General features: G+C 41.9%; 1 protein-coding gene across 12 annotated transcripts in view; it reads left to right on the forward strand.

Annotated features, from left to right (window-relative positions):
* kirrel3b (kirre like nephrin family adhesion molecule 3b) overlaps nt 1-21871 on the forward strand; it is a 154911-nt gene that overhangs the window by 5038 nt on the left and 128002 nt on the right. The window lies entirely within an intron of this gene.

Raw genomic sequence — 21871 nt, forward strand, 5'->3', positions numbered from 1 at the left:
CGGATTACATGTCCGTTGGACGGCAGTGTTAAGTAATTCAACCAGATGCTGTTGTGATCACTGGGTCACCTGCAAAGACGGGGTTAGCAGCTGGACTTCTTCATTCTTTATTGAGGTGTCTCCATCCACCTGAGACTTTATCCTTGGACGACAGGAAGAGCCATAGTTGGTGATTTTTGGGAAGCATGTAAGAGGGCCGTTAAGTGTAGGGAATTGTGCGGAAGCCCTTTCTAACCCTAGTCAGGATTTTATTTGGTAACAGATTATGGGATGGATTAATGGCTTCTAAATTGCAGTTTAATGCACATGAAACAACAAGTAAAGCGACTAAAGTCGGCTCCACGGGGCTGTGTGTGCTAAGTTGTGGGGGTGCTGTAGAGTAGTGGTGGATCATACTGTGTTATTTTTCCTTGGAGAGGACAAAGCATCGGCACAGCGGGGCTTAAAGAAAAAAAAAATGTTGGTGTTTTTAGCTTGACTGTGTCTATTTTCTGCTAATCCCATTCCTACCTAGCCAAGGATTTGATAGATAGAATTTTTAACTCGCTGCTGGGATCTGTTGAACACTGCTGCTCAACAAGGTGGGTTCAAACCGTGTAACAATACAAAGTTTGTTCCTTTCTTGTCAAAAAGCTGCTTCGCAAACCTGAGGCATTAATAAGACTTTTGTTCAAGACGTTCACAATGAGGAATTTTTCATTTTGTCTCACTTTCAGCCTTCGCTTATCACTTTTCACCCTTTTTTCAACTGAATGAAAGTTCTCCCCACAGGGTTGCGTGGAATTAATTTTTTTTCAAATAGAGATCATATGGAGCTACTTTCCTTCCAAAACTTAACGAACAAACAAAATATATTTTACAAATGCTCTACGATTCACGAACAAACACAGTGCGGTTTTGAAATACAAAAAAAGCCATTAACGCGATGCATTTTATTTTATATCAAAAACAATGAACAACATATTTCCAATACTTCGGAAACAAATATATCTTACAACTACAAAAAGATATACTGTATATTCTACAAAGAATACAAAATATCACCTTTGAATACGGCCTTGCGATAACTAAAACATAAAAGGACAACAAATGACGGTGAGTAGCTAAACTATATAATATGTCAATTAATTGAGGATTGTCTGACAAATCGGCTACGTAAGTGTTATTGTTATAATAGGACTTTAGCGGTCTCGCTGAAGAAGACGATGTCAACACTGTAGATCCAACACTATTGTTCTTTATTGTAACCTATGATGAAACGATACATCTTTATTGAAACAGCTATTCAAATGTATACCTCTTTCGATTCATAAGATCTTGCTAATGTTGTGTTATTCCAATTATGTTTTTCTTTCTCCCTGGTAAGTTGCTAGTGTGGTCTTTGCTTCAGATTAAAGTTCTAGTGATGTAATGAAGTCACGAATCAAGTTCAATGAACTTTATTACTGATGTCTCTATATGACCTACATGAGTAAACGAGACCATCAGCGAGAAGATTGGCTGTTTCTATGTAATTATTATTTATGCTTGTCACCGGTGCCACCCGCAAAACCAGACAAAAACATGCAGCTTCACCATAAACTCCTTGAGCTCAGACTCCAGCAGGTCCTCTGGTTCCATAGCTTTGCCTGTTTCATGAGGTATTCTATATAGAGGCATGGAGTTGAGAAAAAGACACATTCAAAACACAGAAAAAGATCCATAAACACAGAGTTCTGCTATTGTGAGATGCATTTCTAGAAATAAAGTGCACCTTTGTTACCATGCACGGTTGACACCATTGTGTTTGAGTCAACGTCTGTCATGGAAACAGGTGAGCAAACAAGAAAACAAGGTTATGCAGGTGATATATTTTTTTCCACCGTTTTGCTCACACATTTTACAAGCAAACACAATGTTGAAAAAACAAAAGTGTTTGAACAAAAATTCTGTTGCCATTTTGGATGTTACCCTTTTTTATCCTTTATTTTTCTATTCATTTTCAAAACTGTATTCATACTGATACAGTCAATTATTTTAAACTATATTTACCTTAGACTACAATCTAGAATAAAGCTAAGAGTTGTGATGTTTGTAATAAATACATATTTTAGCTTGTTACAGTAACCGGGCAGGTTAGGGTTATAAACATGCATTGCCACACATAAAACAAGTTGGTCAATGGCAATTTCACAGGACAGCAACATGCTCTGTCATATCTGCCAAAGTTTGTATGTGACGGAAATGTGCATACATGAAGACAATCCGGTGAAGTACATATTATCTTTGGAGAGATACGGTTTCACTAATAATTACAATATTCAATTGAATTACTCAGCGTGTCACACGGAATTGATTGAAAATCCGCCTCATTCGTAAACTTGACACCTGGGTCAGTGCAGCTTTAAGTCTGAAGGTCAAGGTTTATAACTTGTGCATGATTAGTGTTGTCGCTCTAGCTGAGCAGTATGCCGAGCACACACCCCCGACCTCATTTTGAAATACGGTCGCTTATGTATGTTGTTACATACTCCTCAGAGGCTGATGCATGGTCAGTCATGTACACGTATACGCAGAGAGCTTTTATAACCGCTTGTTTACAGAAACCTGCCTGCCATGTTTGACTAATTAGTATGTAAAAAAAACAAAAAAACATGCATGCATAATTTGACTTGTCCTGATCTCTGGGTGAGTGCTATCTGCGCAGTAAATCACATGCAAGCACCGACCGTCCGCCGCACGGTGCCGTGACCTGTGTCGTGTTGTGTTTCCCCGCTATTACTCGAAAACATTTGTGAGTAAACCAGCCAGCCAATGCATCGACATGATTGTGAAGGGCTGTTAGGAAGGAGCGCAGAAGATGCATGTGGTGCTTCAGCACAGGAGGCACTTGAGGAATTGGGTTGCTGATCTGATAACGACTTCCTAGTGTTTGGCGGGAAGTTTCTGGGACAGCTCAATATTACCGCTGGATGAAGTCGCCCGTCTTCTCCTCCGCTCCTCCTCTTCTCCTGCCAAAGGCTCATCAACAATGGCTCACGCCGCACGCTTTCGCATGCATTTGGTGTGTGTATGCATGCGAGCGTCTGCGCATTTGCTACTGTGCCACGATAATTACAGCTGCAAGCCTTGAATGGCAATATAAATGCAAATCAGCCTTTTAACTTGTACAAGCAGAATCAGGGGAGGGAGAAGCTTCTCACCTGTGAATGAATGCGGATGTGTCTCTGCCCGCCATTACGACTGCAGCGCATGTTTTGAAATCGACAGTGGCAGTAAGATCGCATGTACGGTGCCTCCATTTGTTAATAAACCTTGGGGCTGTTGCATGTGTCTGGACTCCAATATAATAAAGTCCACTCTTGGGAACAGTTGTAAAACACCATGGTGTGGGGCAGTCAAATGTGCTGATGTGCCTCTGGCACTACCGCCCTACTTGTGTGCTTCCATTTCAGTAGATGCATCTGAATTGTGCTCAGCAGTGCTAAATGGAAGGGCTCGATACCTTCTATTTTATAAACGGATAAGAAAATATTTCCCTCTATGGTACCCAGACACCAATAGTGAGAGGCATGGCTTTTTGAAAGGCTATTTGATCTGGCACTGAAACCAAACGATGTTTTATTCAGGGAAGCACATCAGACACAATAGCAGCACAAACTTGCTCTTGATCGAAGCCAAAACTTTTGAAATACGCAAAGGGGGAATGTGAAGCTTTGAAAATGAAAAATGTCTGCCACCCTCCCCCAACTCTCCCACACACTATGTAGATGTGCATGTTTTTTTTTTTCTTCTTTTTTTTTTTTTTTTTTTCACCAGATGCCAAATGAGGCTTGGAGCCACCTGCCTGTCCCACTAAGACAATTGGGCAATTGGGAAGAAAGGGCCATTCACTAGTGAAGATCGCAATGTTTGCATTGGAGCCAGAAACTGCCCTGCATACGACCCCTCCCCCACAAAACTCTCTTTCAACACCACTAATCTTGGCACTGCGCCAACTCTGCTCCTATCTGTGTGTTTGTTGAGGGAATACAGGAGAATTTATCACCAGTCGTAGGAAATCTTTGACACGGGGTGCTTGGTTTGCATGTTGATAGAAAATCCTTCTATTGGACCCAGATGAATTCAGCGTGAGCCCTGTGGCTCTGTGTCATAACAGTTCTTTACGAGGCAAAGCTTCTTCTGGCACAGCCATCCCAGAAGAAGACATGTATTGAAAGACACACACACTCACACACACACACACACACATTCGGTACCTCACTCGCATTACCAAAGAGCAATCTGCCAGAGCACAATAACGGATAAGAAACCCTGAAGTGTGTGAGCAGTGAGGGCTGAACAGTATTGGTAGGTTCTATAATATGATACAAATTAAGGTTTGTATTGATTCTCAAACATTCATATATCCTTATATAAGAAAATAGCTGTATTGATTGCAAGCCTGTGAGTCTGATGATTCTTTATTATGGTACTGCTGGGATTCACTCTGCCCACTTTAATGTGCAGCCTATTTTTATACACAATAATAATGTGGTGCCACAAGCAGGATCAGCTAACGGCAATCCTTAGATAGATTTCACTGCTCTGGGTCCCTGCCACACTGCACCTTTCAGCGCCTTCTATCTTAAGTTCTTTCTTTTTTTCCGCTGGATCCTGAAACCGATGTCAGAAACCTGATAAAATAAACAAAGTGAATTAAAGTATGCTGTAATTAATTTTTAGAGGCCACTCCAATATTCACTTTGCTGATTTGGAGGTTGAAGAGCTCTTGTCGCACTCTCTGATTTTTATTTTATTTTATCAAGTGCAATTTAATATTGTGGAGGCTGGCCCAGGCACTGAAAAAATGCTAATGCAAATTGCGGAATTTAAATGATTTGCTATCCTTTCAAATCTGTTGGCAGGGGTTTCAATCTGGCTGGCGTCCTGGGGGGAAATTCACAGTGGTCATTGCTCAATCCCTGGGGGACATTAGTGCAAATCACAAAGGAGCGCAGAAGTCATTTCAGTTTTCCACTTTCCTTTGGCCGCCGCCCAATGCTAAATGGCATCGGACTGGCTCGCAATACTGGGCAGGGCAAGCCTTTTTGCCTCCCTCGGTCTCTAACCTTTTAAACCTGATTTAATCAAATCAAAATACCACAGCGCAGACCCATTTGAGGCAACCTGAAGTCCAACAGTTGAGGAAGCAGAAGGCCTTGGGCTGAACCAAGGGCAGGGCCATCCATTACTTCCTGTGCAACCAAGAGCACAGCGACACAGAAAATGCCTGCGGTGCACGATGATGAACAGACTCCTCATCAGAGATTGGATTAGAGTGGCAAGAGAGAGAGCCCTAAAAGCCATGCGCAGTTTATTGAAGCCTTATCGAAAGCGATAATGTTACTAGAGACAGGCCTGTGTAATGACTGATGAGTGGACAGCGCCCTGCAAAGATCGAACATCAGGCGAGATGGGCATGGTGGATAGGCAGATCTGCCGTGATCAACTCATCTTCTGTTAAGAGCAGGAAGTAGGACCAGGGGATACTCGCAATAAAATGGACTGTCAATTGCTGGCATCCTGGTCACCCTGCAGTATCATCATCACAGGTGTATCTAGTTTAGAGAGGCTCAGTGCTCAGGTTCACTGCAATTTAGGTCCCATTTCATCACTGATACCCATGAGGCGTTTTGGGGAAAATGGTAGCAGTGTTATTGCCAAGATTTGTAGTCTCCCTGAAAGCACTGATCTCTGCGGTGGTTGGGTTTGTGATATAAATCTAAGTCTGACCATGCACTGTCTTTGTATATAACATTCTTTATCTAGGGGAATGTGGAGGGAGATGGTCACTACTGATGCACAGACAATAGAGTGAGAAGTAAGAGGAACATAGAAAGTAAATCTGAAGGATTTCATGGTGTCGTTGGGGGGGGGAGAAAAAGCATTTAGGTAAAACTTGTTCTCGTTTTTTTTCGGGATGACTAGAGGATTTCCTCTCAGCAGAAAGGCAATGTTATCTTACAATAGACGGATGATGGTAATGACAACACAATGCCTTCCAAGGTAAACAAATATATCTAGCGCTCGGCAAAGGAAGTTAGAGGAGAAGAAAGAAAGAAAAATCTCTAAAGGGAGAGCAGTCTTGTAACAAATTAAACATATCTGCGTCTTGCAGCCGTAATCCTTAATGCCTGTGTGTTTGTTCTCTCGGTATAATATTTGCGCACATGTGCAAAGAAATGCAAATGCGATTATTCCTCACTTTCATTGTATGCTAATTTTATTACTTCATATTGTTTGCCTATCTTAGTCTAAACAGATTTGGTTCAGACCACTTCATAACGTTTTTTTCAAGGGAAACCCTGTAATATATTGAATATATATATATATATATATATATATATATATATGATGTTCAGGAGTGTTCTCGACCCCCCCGCCCCCCCAATTCCTCCAGTCCTCCACCTTCTGGCCCCAAAACTTTCCCCAGGTTATGAGTGTGAATTATTAACAAGGCTTTCATTAAAAAAAATGCAATTTGCTCAGATTCAGCAGAAACTCCAACACAACCTCATTTGAAACATAGAGAAACGGTCTCATGCATTTATGTTGGATCTGCTGCGGTCCCCTCCAGATGGGTGAGCTCCACACACAATAAGTGGAGAGTTCACGGCTTGTCGTCATCAACCGTCGATCCTCATTTGTTTTTGTTGCTTTGAGATGTATAGAATCAGTTAAATTAGTTTATTATAGTATTCAATACATTGGACCTAAATTGACTAGTAGAAAAACTACGCAATCTGTCCACACTCATTTCTAACATTGCAAAAATAAATAATAAAATACAGCTATAAGTATAACGTGTTCTGATCCTTTAGATTCATCAAGACCAAAGACACTTCAGATACAAAAATAGTGATATGTCTTCCCGCTGGCATTAGCTGAAGGACAATCCTTAAAAGAGAGCCTTCTGCGGGTCTGGGGATTGGCATTGTTGTTGTTTACTCCAAAGCAGACATCTTTTAGCTTCTCCCTCAGCTCTGATCCTTTTGATCAGCACCTCCATATTGGATATAAAATGGAGAATGAACGGCTCTGCAATACAAGTGACTTTCAGAGTTCTGTGACTCTTTGAAGGCTGCCAAACAAGTGTCTTTCATCTCAAAAACCAGCAGCTGCCTTGTACAAAAGAAGAACAGGACAAAATGAGAGAGAGAGGCAGTATCCAGGGCTGGGAAATGAAATAGTGAAGATTGTGGGGTCTCTTTGTGATCGCATTTTCCTCTAATGCCTCCTGTGAGGGAAATGACATGTACTTCATACAGCATTGATAAGGCGGGCATCTGTCAAACATCCTGAACCTGGACTAGGGTGAGAACAACAACAACAAAAAAGCAATTTAGCAAGCCAAGCAGACTGTTTACTTTCCGGAAAGTCATGCTAATTTCTTCCATCATTAATAAGATGACAAACCAAAAATGTGTTGCATGCATGAATGGGCCTCAACAGGTAATGCAGAATGAATCTCAGAGACGTACTGATGATATTGCAATCTGTCTCTAATTTGATTAAGCTCCCCCTTTTTTTTCCACCAACAGCCATTACATCCCTCTGCTGTCTCAGTGTACATGTGGTTATCATGCTTTGAAGATGCTGATGCTCCGACTGAGTTGAGCAATAAACATCCTGACCGTCATGCATGTATGGAGGGAGCGGAACTGGCGGTGAATAAAACAGAGACAATTGGCAACAATGAAGAAAAAAAAATGAGGCTCATACTCCCAGAATCTGTTATCCTTGAATTAATGATGGAACAGGAGCAGTAGTGTTCCCCCACTGAGACATGAACTAGATTTCAACCGAGAGCTCCCTGGAGGTGAGGGCCGGCATCTCTCTGACAGGACATCTGGTCCCTGAGCATGGCCACCAGGGGGTCGATGTCGCCACCTTAATTGTAATGTCTCCCTCTTTCGCCCTGTTAAAAAACTAGGGCAGCTTTCCATAAAAGGAGAAGGGGAAGGGGGGGAGGGGGGGAGCCTCCATTTGCCGGGCCGTGTCGGCATGCCACATCATTTACAGCTGACGGCTCTAATAAATTACAGCAACAGATCGCTGTGAACAAACAAAGCTTAATGGAAATAAAGTGAGAATTATCAGCCAAGATATAAAAGGGAAAAAAAAAGAATTAGATTAGTGCAAAGAGGGTGGATGAAAGGATGTCAGGCCCACATAACGCAAGCATTAAATGGGCAAATTGCCACTTTGAGAGATAGGAAATGTTTTGTACTCATTGCAGGATTCTGTTGAAAATGGAGAATAATGAGAGAATCCTTGAGCAGACCTATCACAAGTCCTCAGAACCCCCCCCCCCCCCCCCCCCCAATTGTTCTCCTCCCCCTTTTTTGTTTTTGCCTTCCAGAAAGAAAAAAAAAAGAAATCTGCAGATTGTTCTGCTCTGTAGGACCCTTGCTCCATCAATTCAGCCAGGCCAGAGAATGCCTGGAAGCCTATGTCGTTAAAATGCTTAGACATGTGGAAGAGGACAAGAAGAGATGGGGAGTAGGGTGAAGTGGTATGTCGGGGGAAGCAATTGTCAGGTGCTATCAGTTTGAAAGCTGTCCATTTAGAGACCTCTGAAAGAAAGGCAGGTCAGAAAGGGTCCAAATGGACCACTCGGACTTTGTGACTTTGACTTTGGGGGAAAAAGTAAAACACAAAATAAGTCAAATGCAAGAAGAAGTACAACCAGCCAATATTTAAAATGCAAAAGAGACCCTTCAGAACTGCCAGGTGCACAGTGAGTGTTGTTAAACCTAATTTGAAAGAATGAAAGCTCCCAGCTTGGCAAAGTGAACACACTCCCTCTGAGTCATATCCATTTGATAGAAACCAGGTAAAGCTAATTGAAGCCCTCCAATGTGAGTTCAATACCTTGGCACCATCACAGATTACCTTGTGACATTAAATACAGGCTTCCTCAAACCAGTCATTTTGTTTTATTATTATTTTTTTATAATGAATTTAAAAAAAGATGTGATTTTGTATTCATTGAAATTGTATTACCTACATTTAAATATGTTTTGATTTCCAAAAAGCCCTCAGCTTTGTTATCAATGATATCTGGCCTTTTTTTTTAGAAAAAGGCTTTCTGTCCAAGTTTAATCAGGTCCCAAAAGAAGACAGACTGTGATGGGGGGATTGCCATTTGGCTTTTCCAGAACAAAAAATTAATCTTTTTTTTTTTTTTTTCAGTTTCCAGTGGAGTGGTTGAAGATGCTGAATTAAATAGTGAAGGATCTGAGCCCTGCGGGGAGGTCCTTAACCATGGGCTGAAGTTGTCTCCAGCCCACTTTGTTAGCCAGAATGTATTGGACTTGAGCCAAGGCTAGCCGGCACCGCGGACGTAGAATCCCATTGCTTTTATAATGAGCTCTGAAAAAGAACTCAAGAGGTCAGACACTGCGGGACTCTGATGAAAACTAATTGAGAATGTCACTCAATAACAATAAACCAATAAGCAGAACTGCTTCCTCTTCATGCATGGGAACTGTTTGGGTAAGCACTTATAGTGGAACCAGGAGGGTATCTAGGGGAGAGGGGTGTGAGGCGTAATGTGTGTGCCTGGGGGACACTGTACATCCTGCTTTTCAAGCCACTTTTTTTTTTTTTTTTTGTGTGTGTATTTATGTCGTGGCATATTCTCATGTTTGTGTGCGTCCCTGCATGCACCTGTGCGCGTCTCCGCACGCCTTGTGTGTGGGCACGTACTCTCCGGAGTTTGTGCACTTAGTCTTTGTGCGGATGCATGTGTGCGAGTGTGAAGAGACCACAGAGGGCCATCCAACAGAGAGCACTGCATTTCGAAAGGTGCCACAACGAGTTTGTCACAGAGAGCGTAAACCTGAGGAGAAAGGGACTGCGGAGAGAGAGAGAGACTTTCCCCAGGCACCTAGAGTCTGTCAGACTGATTAAGTCACACGGCTGCAGTAAGAGTTGGGGGGAAACTGAACCAGAGCATGCTAGGGGAGAATATATGACAGCAAAGAAATAAAGAAATAAATAGCCACATGTAAGTTTTAACATGATTTCATGTCACATGTGCACTTTCTTATACCTGACCCTAGAGACTCATGCTGGGACACTGTACACCAGCATGCATCCCATCATCCCACCCCGCAGCTTCCTCACCCTCAGGCGACACAAAGCAGGTCAGGGGCATCTTAAAGTTCACAAAATGTAACATGACAGGACAACTCGAACATATGCCTGTGTGACAGTGAAGCAAATAGATGACTGATGGCAGATGTGTTTTAAGGGAAAGGGATAAAATGCAGTATAGCTAAGACTAAATCTGTCTTTCTCTCCCCTACCTTAGGTCTGCTTTACGTTTCTTCTCAGACAAAATCTGTCAAAAGCTGCATGTTTTTATTTGAGAATGTATGGTTCTATACATATCTCTGAAACGTAATACCAGCCCACTTGCAGGGCTGTCACTGCTGCTGCATGTGTCAGAAATGCCAAGGACCTTGGTGCCCTCGAGAAAAGAATGGCAGTCTATTATACCACGTGGCCGAATCATCCACCAGACTAAAAGATGAACTCTTGTTATTTGTTGAGGGGACCCTGGCTGCTCTGAGATGCCCTACTTGGTCTCTATCTCTCTCAATCCGTCACTCTCTGCAACGCTAAGGAGCACCGTAGACTTGTTGGTACATAGCAGAAGGGCAGCATCATTAACAGTACTGAAGGCTACCCACATAGAAAACTTTTGGCATAAAGTGCAAATGAGACAAGAGATGGCTTCCGGTAAAGCCCTCAGTAAAGCCAGGTACGTGGTTGATATTGCTCACTAGCTGGAAATGTAAAAAAAAAAAAGGCTGCAATCTCTACTTAGTCCTCCCACGACTGGCCACCCCCATACTGAAATTAACATCACTCGTCCTCTCCTCCACAGTCTCTACAGTCCCTCTGTTATGCCAAAGCACAATCTATAGCACCTCTAGCATCACATACTAATTGCTCAGTATTCGAGGAGAGAAAAGGGCTCCCTGAATTAAGAGTCATTTAGCGAGACACTGAGTTCAGCACAGTACCGCATTGCCTATTGCCCACGAGCATATCTCCTTTGTCTGCATCGAGCTCTAAAAGTGTGGTGCCAAATGAAAAACGGGCGCTCTCTCCACAATATGATGCAAATTCAAACCTGTGCTTAGCTTCGCGTGCAGTTGCTACGGCAGAACAAAACAGCACAGATAATAGGTTCAAAGTATTCCGTCAAAGAAGAAACAAGAAAACTACCTTTTGTGAGTAAATATGGCAAAATCAATGTGTGCTAAACAGCGCTTTGGTCTTCGCACAGATTTTAATTTGTCAGACAAGAACTTGATTCAGCTGTGTTGCTTTCAAAGGGAATTGAAACATAGATTTCTCAGTATTGAGGAGCACGGCAGGACGTTTTTTTTTTTTATTTTCCCTCACACTGGTGCAAACAATGGGGGCAGTGTGCGCCTTTGATCAAGGGCATGTTGATGACAATGAGAAATCTGCAGGCTGTCCCAAGAGTGTTGTAACCCTACCTTCAAAGTACACTTGTTTTTCCTCCCCAGCATCCTCTTTCTCTGCTGCTTCCTTCACTGTGTCGAGTGGATCTTTTATTTGTCAAGATCAGTCAGCAACACCAACAAACATCACAGAACTATCACAGACAACGTTTTTTTTTGTGTCCAACTTGCAATGCAAACAGACAATTAACAAACAAGTCAATTAATTATGCGTTCGGTATTCATACGTGTTAATAAACAAAGGTAATTATGTATCGCTAGATGAATGCTACGGCTTCGTGACTGCGATGCGGTCGCTGAGGTGTCATTTTGGATATGTGTCCATGCGTGGATGTGTTTTTTAGTGGAAATGTGATCAGTGTTGGAGGGCCAATTCCTCTCTCTGGTTCATCTCCAGTTTTCTTAAGGCCATCCACTGACACTTTACCGTGCCCTCTGTCTCAGCTGGATCAGCGAGATGGGCATGAAGAGCAATACATTATGACTGGTCTGGGACCAACACCAATGCTGTGGCTGGGTCAAGGTCTGGGCTAGAGACACCAGCTGGGTCCCTCTGCCACTTGCAATACATACTAGGATAGCATCATACAACTGCAGACAGCATGCGGGGGGTCAGAGTGACGAACACTTGTAGACCACTTTGATTATATCCCAGAGTTCCCTGATGTCTATCTCTTTCTCTCGCTCTCTCTTGACTTTGTATTTAATTGGAAATCACCTCTAACTAACAATAGCCTGGTCACTCTAATTAGGCAGATAATGTGTATCGGTGTCTTACGATTGATTCTTGTGGTTTGAACATATAGAGGCTTAATTAGGAACCTTTCCAATGTGCTTGCCTTAAATGAGCCTTTAATTAAGACTCCCATTAGGCTCTAAGAGCTTGCAAATTAGTGGATCCTCAAATATAAAGATATAGGTCTTTGGACACTCAGCCTTCGTCATGGGAGGCACGTGTCAACCCACTTAAGTGTTTATCGCACTACGGATTGGAAAATTGCAAAAAAAAAAAAAAAAAGTTTACTTAATTTAACACTTTAATCATGTAGAATGGAGAGACACGGGTCATTGAAAGCTCTAATGTGTTTACTAGAGAAAGCGACATATTCAATACAACACACAATGCATTGGAGGAATCGAACCGCAAACGGATGACAAAATGGTTTTCCCCTTTTTGAACATGAATGTGCTCGACGCACAGTTACTGGTGGAAATTTGCCTGTTTGGTTTTGCAGTCCATTATCTTGTAGTGTTGAAATTATGGCCTAAGGTGGAAGAAAAGTCTAGAGGAACACCGATCTTGCCAGTAGTTGTTAAGGTATGGTGTGGTTTCGTTGGACAAACAATTGACAAAAAAAAAAAAAATCCAGCAGAATAACATTACTAGTCGTTGGCTGGAAAATGAAAAGAATATGCCCACTGAGCCAGACACAGAGCCAGCGCAGCTCTTTAATCCAGGCACCCCTTTTTCTTTCGCTTCTCCTTGCAGAGTGCTCTGAACCTGCTACGAAATTGAATTTTCCACCCCTGTGTGTACGTGAACCAGCCAAGCACTGCATTGTCAGAGTACTCAATTAGCTCCCAAGGCGGAAGCCAAAATGTTTTCCAACAGCAAATGTATTCTTCACAGGGCAAGCTCTCATTAGCATAATGCTTCTTTTCCTATAGCATAGTTAGAGTGCCTTCCCAAGGTTGAAAACAAAACCAGCAAAAAAAAACAGCCTTGTGCTTTAATATCACTGTCCCTCCATGCTATATACTATATTACTTAGGGGTGGGGGTGTAGCCTCCAGTAAAGAGAAATGTTAACCTCTGCTTAAAATATCTCATTAGCATTAGTAAATACCCTTTCTTGTGTGCAGCACCTGGCAGAGACACTCTGTAAGGGCCTGCATCCCTTTTCTTTTCTTCACATCTGAATTCGCATGACACGTACAGCACTCCTCAGAGTCTCGTAGAACTTTGTGAAAACCAATGTGGAAATGTACTTGTCCTATTTTCTTATTGGAAAAGCCGAGCATAGAGAACGCAGGTTCCTGTAATACATCACAAGAACAAAGGAGATCTCAGGCTTTAACAACATATGATTCTCACTGAAAGTTGCAAGTTTTGCAGAAAATGAATCATGCTGTTTACTGAATGTGCTGGCATTGAAACAGTTGGCTGAAGCATTAGAAATAAGCTGCACTGACTTGTAGCTAAACAGTTCTCTGGCCATGTGACATTGAAGTCAAACAACTATGAAAACTTTCAGTTTCCCAGTTGACTGTTTGAAAGGAGACAATAGGAAAGAAAAGAGAAGCGTACAGACAAAAGCAAGTCTCAACAACTGGAGACCGTCAGTAGCAATGGCAACCCTTAGTTGGAACCCACACACTCACTTGTGTTTGACCAAAGTGGCAGCAACTGAGTCGATGCAGAACAGGCGGCCGTATAGTCAGGGGTTTGTAATCTTGCCTGCTGGTGCCCTTTGGTTCCCACTCATTCTCATTTCTAAGGTTCCGCCAACTCCAAATTTAGAGCTCCTGTGTTTGTCACCTGCCCTGGGCCTTATATATCACCCCAACACACCCACACACATGACAGCTCCCATCACCCAGACAAGGCATGGATATGAAATGGGATGTGGGGGGGAGGGGGGGTTTGTTAATGGTTTGTGGTGGTGGGAGTCTCACTCACACCACACACTGGTGTAAATTGTGCCGACAGCTAATTTCTCGCAGAAGTTCCTGTCACAAAGATTGGGCAAAGATCAAAAGTGAGAAGAAGTGTCACTCTGCCAAAACAGCTTAAAGTGAGTGGGACTGCAGGCAAGGCAAGGTGAAATGGGTAATGGCGTTCCGTGTGATCCCTTCCTTGTTAACCCCCCCTCCCCTAATTTTCCTTTTATAATTGAACCTTATCTTTAACAATTTTCTCGTAATTATGATTTCTTTAATTTATTTCAAGGGAATCTAATAATGAAGCTGCCAGTGGTCATAAAATGAAGCATCTTTTTTTTTTTATTTTCCGTGTGCATGTGATTTGCCCATGGAATTATCTTATGTTTTTAACGTGAAAAGTGTTTAAAAAAAACGTTAATGAGTTAAATTGATTTATTTCATAGTCATGCTATTCAATTTGAGGTTGAAGTAGCTAAGAAAGGGTGAAAATGAATAGAACTGTCTGCGTTTTTTCTCAGTGGAAATCAGAGTTGCAAGATAACACACAAGAACATACAATAACGCTGAGACGTTAACCATCAAGAATAACATTTAAAAAAACAGTCCCATCGTCCTATCTATGTTTGTATCCCTGAAGGCTAAACTGTTGATTGGCTATGTAGACAGAGGTGTGTGTGTGTGTGTGTGTGTGTGTGTGTGTGTGTGTGTGTGTGTGTGTGTGTGTGTGTGTGTCTGTCTGTCTGTGTGAGTGAAGGTGTTTCATTCAAAGTGGGCATTTGTATCTTCTGTAAAGCTTCAGAGTTAACCTTCCCGGGGCTATTAATGGAGCACTCAGATTAGTGCGCCCTCTATAAGGCAGAGACAGCACCAGGATTAACCTTGTTTTAAATGTGCCATTTGAGAAAGATTGGTTGACCTCGCTGTGACCTAGGCATTGGACAAACCATCGCACTTGATAGAAACTGGCTGTTAATGGACTTCACGGTGCCAAGAAACACCCGGACGACATATGCTCATGTTTGAGATTAATATCGTTCGCCTTCCAACACTCACTACTTGCTTTTGCTTCAAATTAATTTCCTTCTTTGGCAAGTTGTTTTGGCCCCTGTCCCTTGGCAGACCTTCTTTGAAGCAGAATTTTTTTTTTTTTTTTTCGTATTCTCAGAATGACTATAATCTAATTTTGTGATTTGATCTGATCTCACCTGCCTTTGCCAGGATCTAAATCCCTACAGCCGAGAGTCAACAGTTTCTGCACCGCTTGTGTCAAGGCTTTCCAAAGTAATGTTTAAACAGGCCCAACAATATAAGTACCTTCAGTCAAGATGCTTTGCATGTCAAATGTTTCATAATGTTGGCATAAATGAGGACGTTTGGACCAAAGACGGTCCCAATCAGGTCAGAAGAGATACAGATGCAACGCAAAAAACAGGGGGAAGAGGTACCTTTAATCCTCCCCATTAACAGAGTCCATTGCCTGGGATTGGGGCAGTTGGAATCTCTGTCTGAGATGAGCTGCACTTCCCGAGAAAATGAAACAGGATGATGGAGATCAGTGACAATACCGGCAGGATAATCGTGCCCAAATCACAGCAATCTGCTCTCAATCTCCACCCCGATATACACGCACTATCATCAATCTCTCACCAGCAAATCCCTAAATCCTGACAATCTGTAGCACTCAGTTTAGGACCTCTGTTAATCCACCTAGCAGGCCCACATAACTGGACAGGAAGGTACACAATCCCCTGAACCCTTCCTCCCTCTTTAAACCAAATGTGCCAATTTTTATACTCCGCACAACTGATCCATTGATGTTTGATGGCCTCTTAAAGCAAACAGCTGTGAAGTAATTTTTATGTGGTCCAATGTATCTACACGGTCACTGATAGATGCAAGAAGAAGGAAGCACCTATTTATTCAACAACAACTGGAATATACATTTAAATACCAGCAATGCAGGGCGGACATGCAAAACGAGAGGACTTACCGATTAGGAGGGGATGCCTTGACAGCAAGCCTGATGTGGGAGGAATATGTTACGTTTATGAAAAGATGTGTGCTTTTGGATGGTGCGATTCAAGTACATATTGCCACCAGAGGAAAGGGAATGCACCGGTTTGCTACAATATAATCTTTCTTTTTTGTTTAACCAGTGACAGACAAAGTACATCCAACAATATTGCACCAAAGAGCGGATGTGTTGCTTGTGGGCTGTTGGAAACAAAAGGGTCCCAGCCTTGTGGTTAATGGGCAATTCCAGGGGCCTGAAATACCAATTGGCTCACTATTGAGTTTGATAGGATGAGAAATCTTGATAAATGAAATGTACCTTGACTTTCCGTGATGAATCCACTCGGCTGCGAACCTCAACCCCAGCACCAATCATTGCCTGGAATCACACCGTTTGTGATTGGTGTGACCGTCAAAGAGGTCAGCCGCCAATATTTCTTTTTCCTGAGCATTGATACAGAAAGTGTTTGAAAGCTAAATTAATTATGTGTATTAAATGAACCAGATTGTCCTTGACAGCAAATTCATATGCTCATACAAGGATATTCTGTCTTTGCACAGTATCTAACTATATATATATATATATATATATATATATTCCTCTTGCAGTTCTCAAACTTGTAGAACTTTTAGTTGCATCAGTTACCACTTCTGATGGAGCGGTGGCCCAAATTGTGTTCAGGGATATTTTTAGCAGTGGAGCTGGGCCACTGTTGGATGCATATAGAGGCAACGCTTTGTTGTTAGAATCAGGCAACGTTCTGTACAGCGGATCCCAAATCAGCCGCTGGGCCTGAGACCAAGACAAATCCAAATCCAACCAGGTACGAAACCAAGACAAATGCAAGACTTCAAAAAAAGTTTTTTTTGCTTTATGATGTGTAGTAAATTTAGGACAGAATATTTCTTTTTTAAAAGTTCTAGGTTGACTAGATATGATTTTACTCACCATTGTGACTCCAAATGAGTGTCATTGTCTTGCGACAGATTTAAAAAAAATGTATCACAGTTGATTAATTATTATCTGATTTGCATCAGTTTTTCCTTCAACAAATAGTTGATAGCCCACCATATACGTTTTGTTTTCATCATAATTCAATGGTCATCCACAAGAAAAGAGCTGCTAGCCCCTAACAATCCCACTCAGTTGAAATCTGTATTCTGAGTGAGGTTTTGATCTGCTTCCACAACTTCCTTGGGGTTCCATATTTCAAGAACACAGATAAACAGTTGTGTACAGCTTCATTTGATTTATTGCCTTATGTATTCAACTTCACTTCAAATACACACGGCTAAGCTCAACCGCTGACTGTAAACCGATGGGAGCTAGACGAGTGCTCGTCCTTGCCAAACAAAAGGACTGACCGTGTCATTGAAGGGAGCTTATATTCTTCACGTCTTCTTTTGAGCCAGTGGAGACTCAAAGAAACTGGTAAGCACCTCTGGTTTCCTTTCCAACAAAAGTATCCCAAGAGCATTGAAATTAAGTAGGATTAGACTGCAGAATACAGTCACATTTCTTGATGCAAGTCCTGGGAAAAATAAATTCAAAGTTGACTTATCACAGGATTGCTTTCTTTCAAGAGTAGTTAAAAAAAAATGTTTTTCAGCAGAGGAACACCAGAAGTATTCCTTTTCACTATTGGCAAACAGCGTACTTATGACATTAAAACCTCACAAAAGCAAACTCACTTGAGTATTTTTTTTATTTCACCATGGGCCCTCATCAACAAAGATCGGGAAGCCATAGAAATAACACTTAAAGAATTGTGAGGATTGGTATTTATTAATTTTGAGATATGCTGTACTGGGCATCAGTATTTGCAGGGATGAATCAGCGATGACTCAGGCTGAATCCCCTTTAATGTGAGCCTGCACTAAGACAGTGTTTTTATGAACAGTCTGTCTTGTCAACTTGTACATTGTTGTGTAGTTGGCAATCTGAAATGTCACCATCATCCTTTTGGATTTGCCCAACTCTGTCTACGTGTTTGCTTCACAGCGGTGAGTTCGGCGGCGCTAACCTGAGATGGCAAACCCAAGTCACTTGGTATCTTTTGTCAGTTTGTCCCAGAATGTCTGCTCTGCTTTTGAACATTCAATGTGCATTTTTCCTTTAAAAAGTCTGTCATGAAGTAAAACCCCAAATACCATCTGCAACATCTGCTCCATATGTAAACAAACAGCAGCTGCCAACAACTGTGGCGGATTAGCCCTTGAAATACCCTAAATGCTGCACGACACAGCGTCGATTTTAAAGCTCTATAACTTTTTGAGAAAACGACCGTAAATGTTGCATCTAGTCTAACTCTGTGTAATGAATAGAGAGGACATTCATCAGCACAACATTAAGTTCTGTATTTGGTTGGTGGTTTTATATCTTATGCAGCTTGAAGGTCGACTTTGCAGACTCTTCGCATCTGCATCTGCAGTGGATTGTCATATGCTTGTAGAGAGGATATGGAACCAAAAAGCCTGTACTTAGAGACTTAACTGTGTAGACACCAAATCTTCACTGTAGGTTGGGAGTACTTAGTGTAAGTTGCTATGGTAATAAGCAAAGCAGACATGTTGGGGGACTTCAATGTGGGGCGGAATATGGATGACTAATATGTGCTGTGCTCAACTAGCTTTGCAGATGCAGAGATCATATCTTAATGCAAGATTGAGCCTCCCTCCATTTAGCCCGAGCTGTATTAGACGGGTGTCGGACGTTATCATTTTTATTGATTGCATTTGGTTGATCATTTAGAAATGCATGCATTTACCTATGGCATGATTTTAAAACCAATAACATAATAAAGCTGAAGCTTATTTTCCATTGCTCGTCATCAGCTAACTATAGTGGCTCACATCTTTAACATTCAAAATACATACTGATTATTCCACCATTTCAAAAATACAAACAAAAATAATGAGCCGAGTTAATAGTCAAGGGACATATTGCTCTAATCCTCGCTTATAACTTATAACTGCAGCTAAGGCAAAAGCTGCGTTTGAACACATTTTCGTCCAAATGAAATGCAGACACATTTCATTTTCTTGTCATGTTCTGCAACAGACAAGCCAGACTATTTCTAATCTACACTCAGAGATGCAGTGTACAAAAAAAAGCACTTGTTTAATAAATTGACTTTCACATTTACTGTTCTGAGCAACATGCATTACAGGATTGTTACAAAGTCAAGGTGAGCAATTGAAGTAGTGGAACACTGACGACTGTTCTTCGGTGAAGATTATCTAGCCCAAGAGCCATCCATTTAAGTGACTTTATCATTACCAGGCACCGAGTATGGATCCACAGCGCGAAATGGAATAGCTGGGAAACTAATGGCACTTGACAGATACTGGCATGAGATAGCGCGCTTATCTTTGTATTATGTGAAAAGAAGGCATTTTCCGTGATCACAGTGTGTGTGGGGCAATGTGGGGGTGGTGGGTGGTTGGAGTTGGGGAGGGGGGGTGGTGGTTAGGAGAAAGATGTACAACCCACTTCGCCACTTTCAAACCATTAATTTGTGATGGTTTCTTAAAAGTTCTGTGCTATTTGTTGCTATCCGAGGGAACATGAAACGTACCAAAGATGTGAGTTTTTGCTTCAGAAAATGGCAAAAAAAAAAAAAAATCACTTACTTTACATTTCTCAATTATTCTTTATTTTGCCGCCTCTTCACTTGAAAGCAATCAAACTGCCACCGTGGCACTCCCCAGAGCAATAGATTTGTCTTTCTAACACTGTGGTTGTAAACATGCTTCAAAAATGAGAACAAGATTTAAGAAATGGAAAAAACAAAAACAAAAACATTTAAGGTAGATTCCAGTTGCAGGGAACAGCAGCCACTACATCGTGTTCCGAACACACTTCAATCACACGTTGCAGTTGATTTTACGTCTTTGTTCCTGAAGCAATAAGTTACTGTATGCCTCATTAATTCAGCTATAAGAACAAGATGATTGATTCATATTCCATCTGAGGCTGTGCCTCTCTGACAAGCTCTAAAAGTGACAGCAGGGTTGTGAGCCTCCCTGGCGGTAGACATATACTGCTCTCTACAAGGTGGGTGGTTCCACCCTCTGATTGCTAATTACAATTAGTTACGATTCAATTACACAAGGTCAGTGACTAAATCAATCTTTGACAGGCACAGTTCTGTGTCAGGCTATTGACTGAGGGGTACCACTCAACATGCACAGAGCTATAATTTAAATATTCGCTCCGCATCTGAATCACCATTTAAAAAAAAAAGAAAAAAACTCATACAGCTGTCATAAATATAGCAAGAAGGATGTAATATATATATATAAGCTTTCCTCTCAACGTCCCCCCTGTGGGGTAGCCACTTTGTCATGAGTGATGGACTGGTGGTATGGGGGTGTGCCGTTCTCTCTCTCTCTCTCTCTCTCGCTCTCTTTTTTTTTTTTTCTTTTTTTTTTCTTGCACCGATCTGAGACTTGAGTGAGCAGCACCGGAGATTGCATTACCTCCCCATTGGCTGTTTACAAAGCCTAAGTGATAAGAAAAATGACTTGGTAAATAACTAAGATGTCCCTGTAAGCTGTCTTCCTGTGTGTGTGTGTGTGTGTGTGTGTGTGTGTGTGTGTGTGTGTGTGTGTGTGTGTTTGATACGCTCATCTACTAAACTGCTTCTCAATTAACTGGGTGATTGTTTTCACCAGATTGGCCCCAGTGATTAGACAGTGTGTCCCGGGCCCGGGTGTATTCGCGTATATGCGCGAGTCTGTTTGTGTGTGTGTGCGTTTTTCGACAGTTTGAAGGATGCTCTGATCAAGGTCGGGCTGAAGGAGAGCCTGATTGGACTGGTATAAGACGATATGTAACATATCAGTATCTCTCCCACTGATGCTGTCAGTGTTGCCTACTGAACACTGTCATTAAGAGGAAATCTGCCTGTTTTGATTCAATAAACTGTTTACTGAGGCATACTGATTTGACTTGGATATTGCTGATTATACACTGAAAAAGCTCATAAATCTTACATCGGTCTATGAGATGAGGTCATTTAAATGCATGGCGGAACCTACTGCTAAACATCCTTATAGAAGGAAGATTTGCAGGCTCTCAATGTGTGCGATGCATAATGCAATTTCCACAACTGCCGCAACCACATGTTATTGGTTTTCTAATTTAGAGTCACCGAGACTGGCCATGGGTTATGAGAATACATTTTTCTAATTTAGCCTGATAAAATGCTTGTATTTTCTCTGCAGTAATTGTCATCCATTACCGGTCTATTTGCTATCACTGCAATGGGTTTCAACATCACAACGTCTACAGCCGTACGGCTGGAGTTTTGTTTGTACCTTAATGAGATAGAGAAGTCATACGTCATTTTCCACTTCCACCGCCTCTGTGTCGTTTAACAAGCGGCATGGTAACACAGCCCAAAATCAAAGCTCATCCGCTTCTCCTTGCAGCGCAGATTAATCTGAGGCACTCAGCATGAAATTAAGAATTGATTATTGTAAGACGATTCTGCTCGGTTAACTCGATTCAGTGGCATTCGCTCATACAGACTGACGCGCCATCCCGTCCCCCGGGCCATGGCATTAATTCTCTTAAACCTGTGCAGGTGACCTCACTGTTTAAAGATTTACACTGGTGAGACCTTGCTCCCAGTGTCCTCGCCAACGTGAGCCTCGCTGCTCACG

This window comes from Cebidichthys violaceus, unplaced genomic scaffold (assembly GCF_023349555.1).
Source record: "Cebidichthys violaceus isolate CVI_PGR_0920_01 unplaced genomic scaffold, fCebVio1.0.p SCAF_1, whole genome shotgun sequence".
In the NCBI taxonomy this organism is placed as follows: domain Eukaryota; kingdom Metazoa; phylum Chordata; class Actinopteri; order Perciformes; family Stichaeidae; genus Cebidichthys; species Cebidichthys violaceus.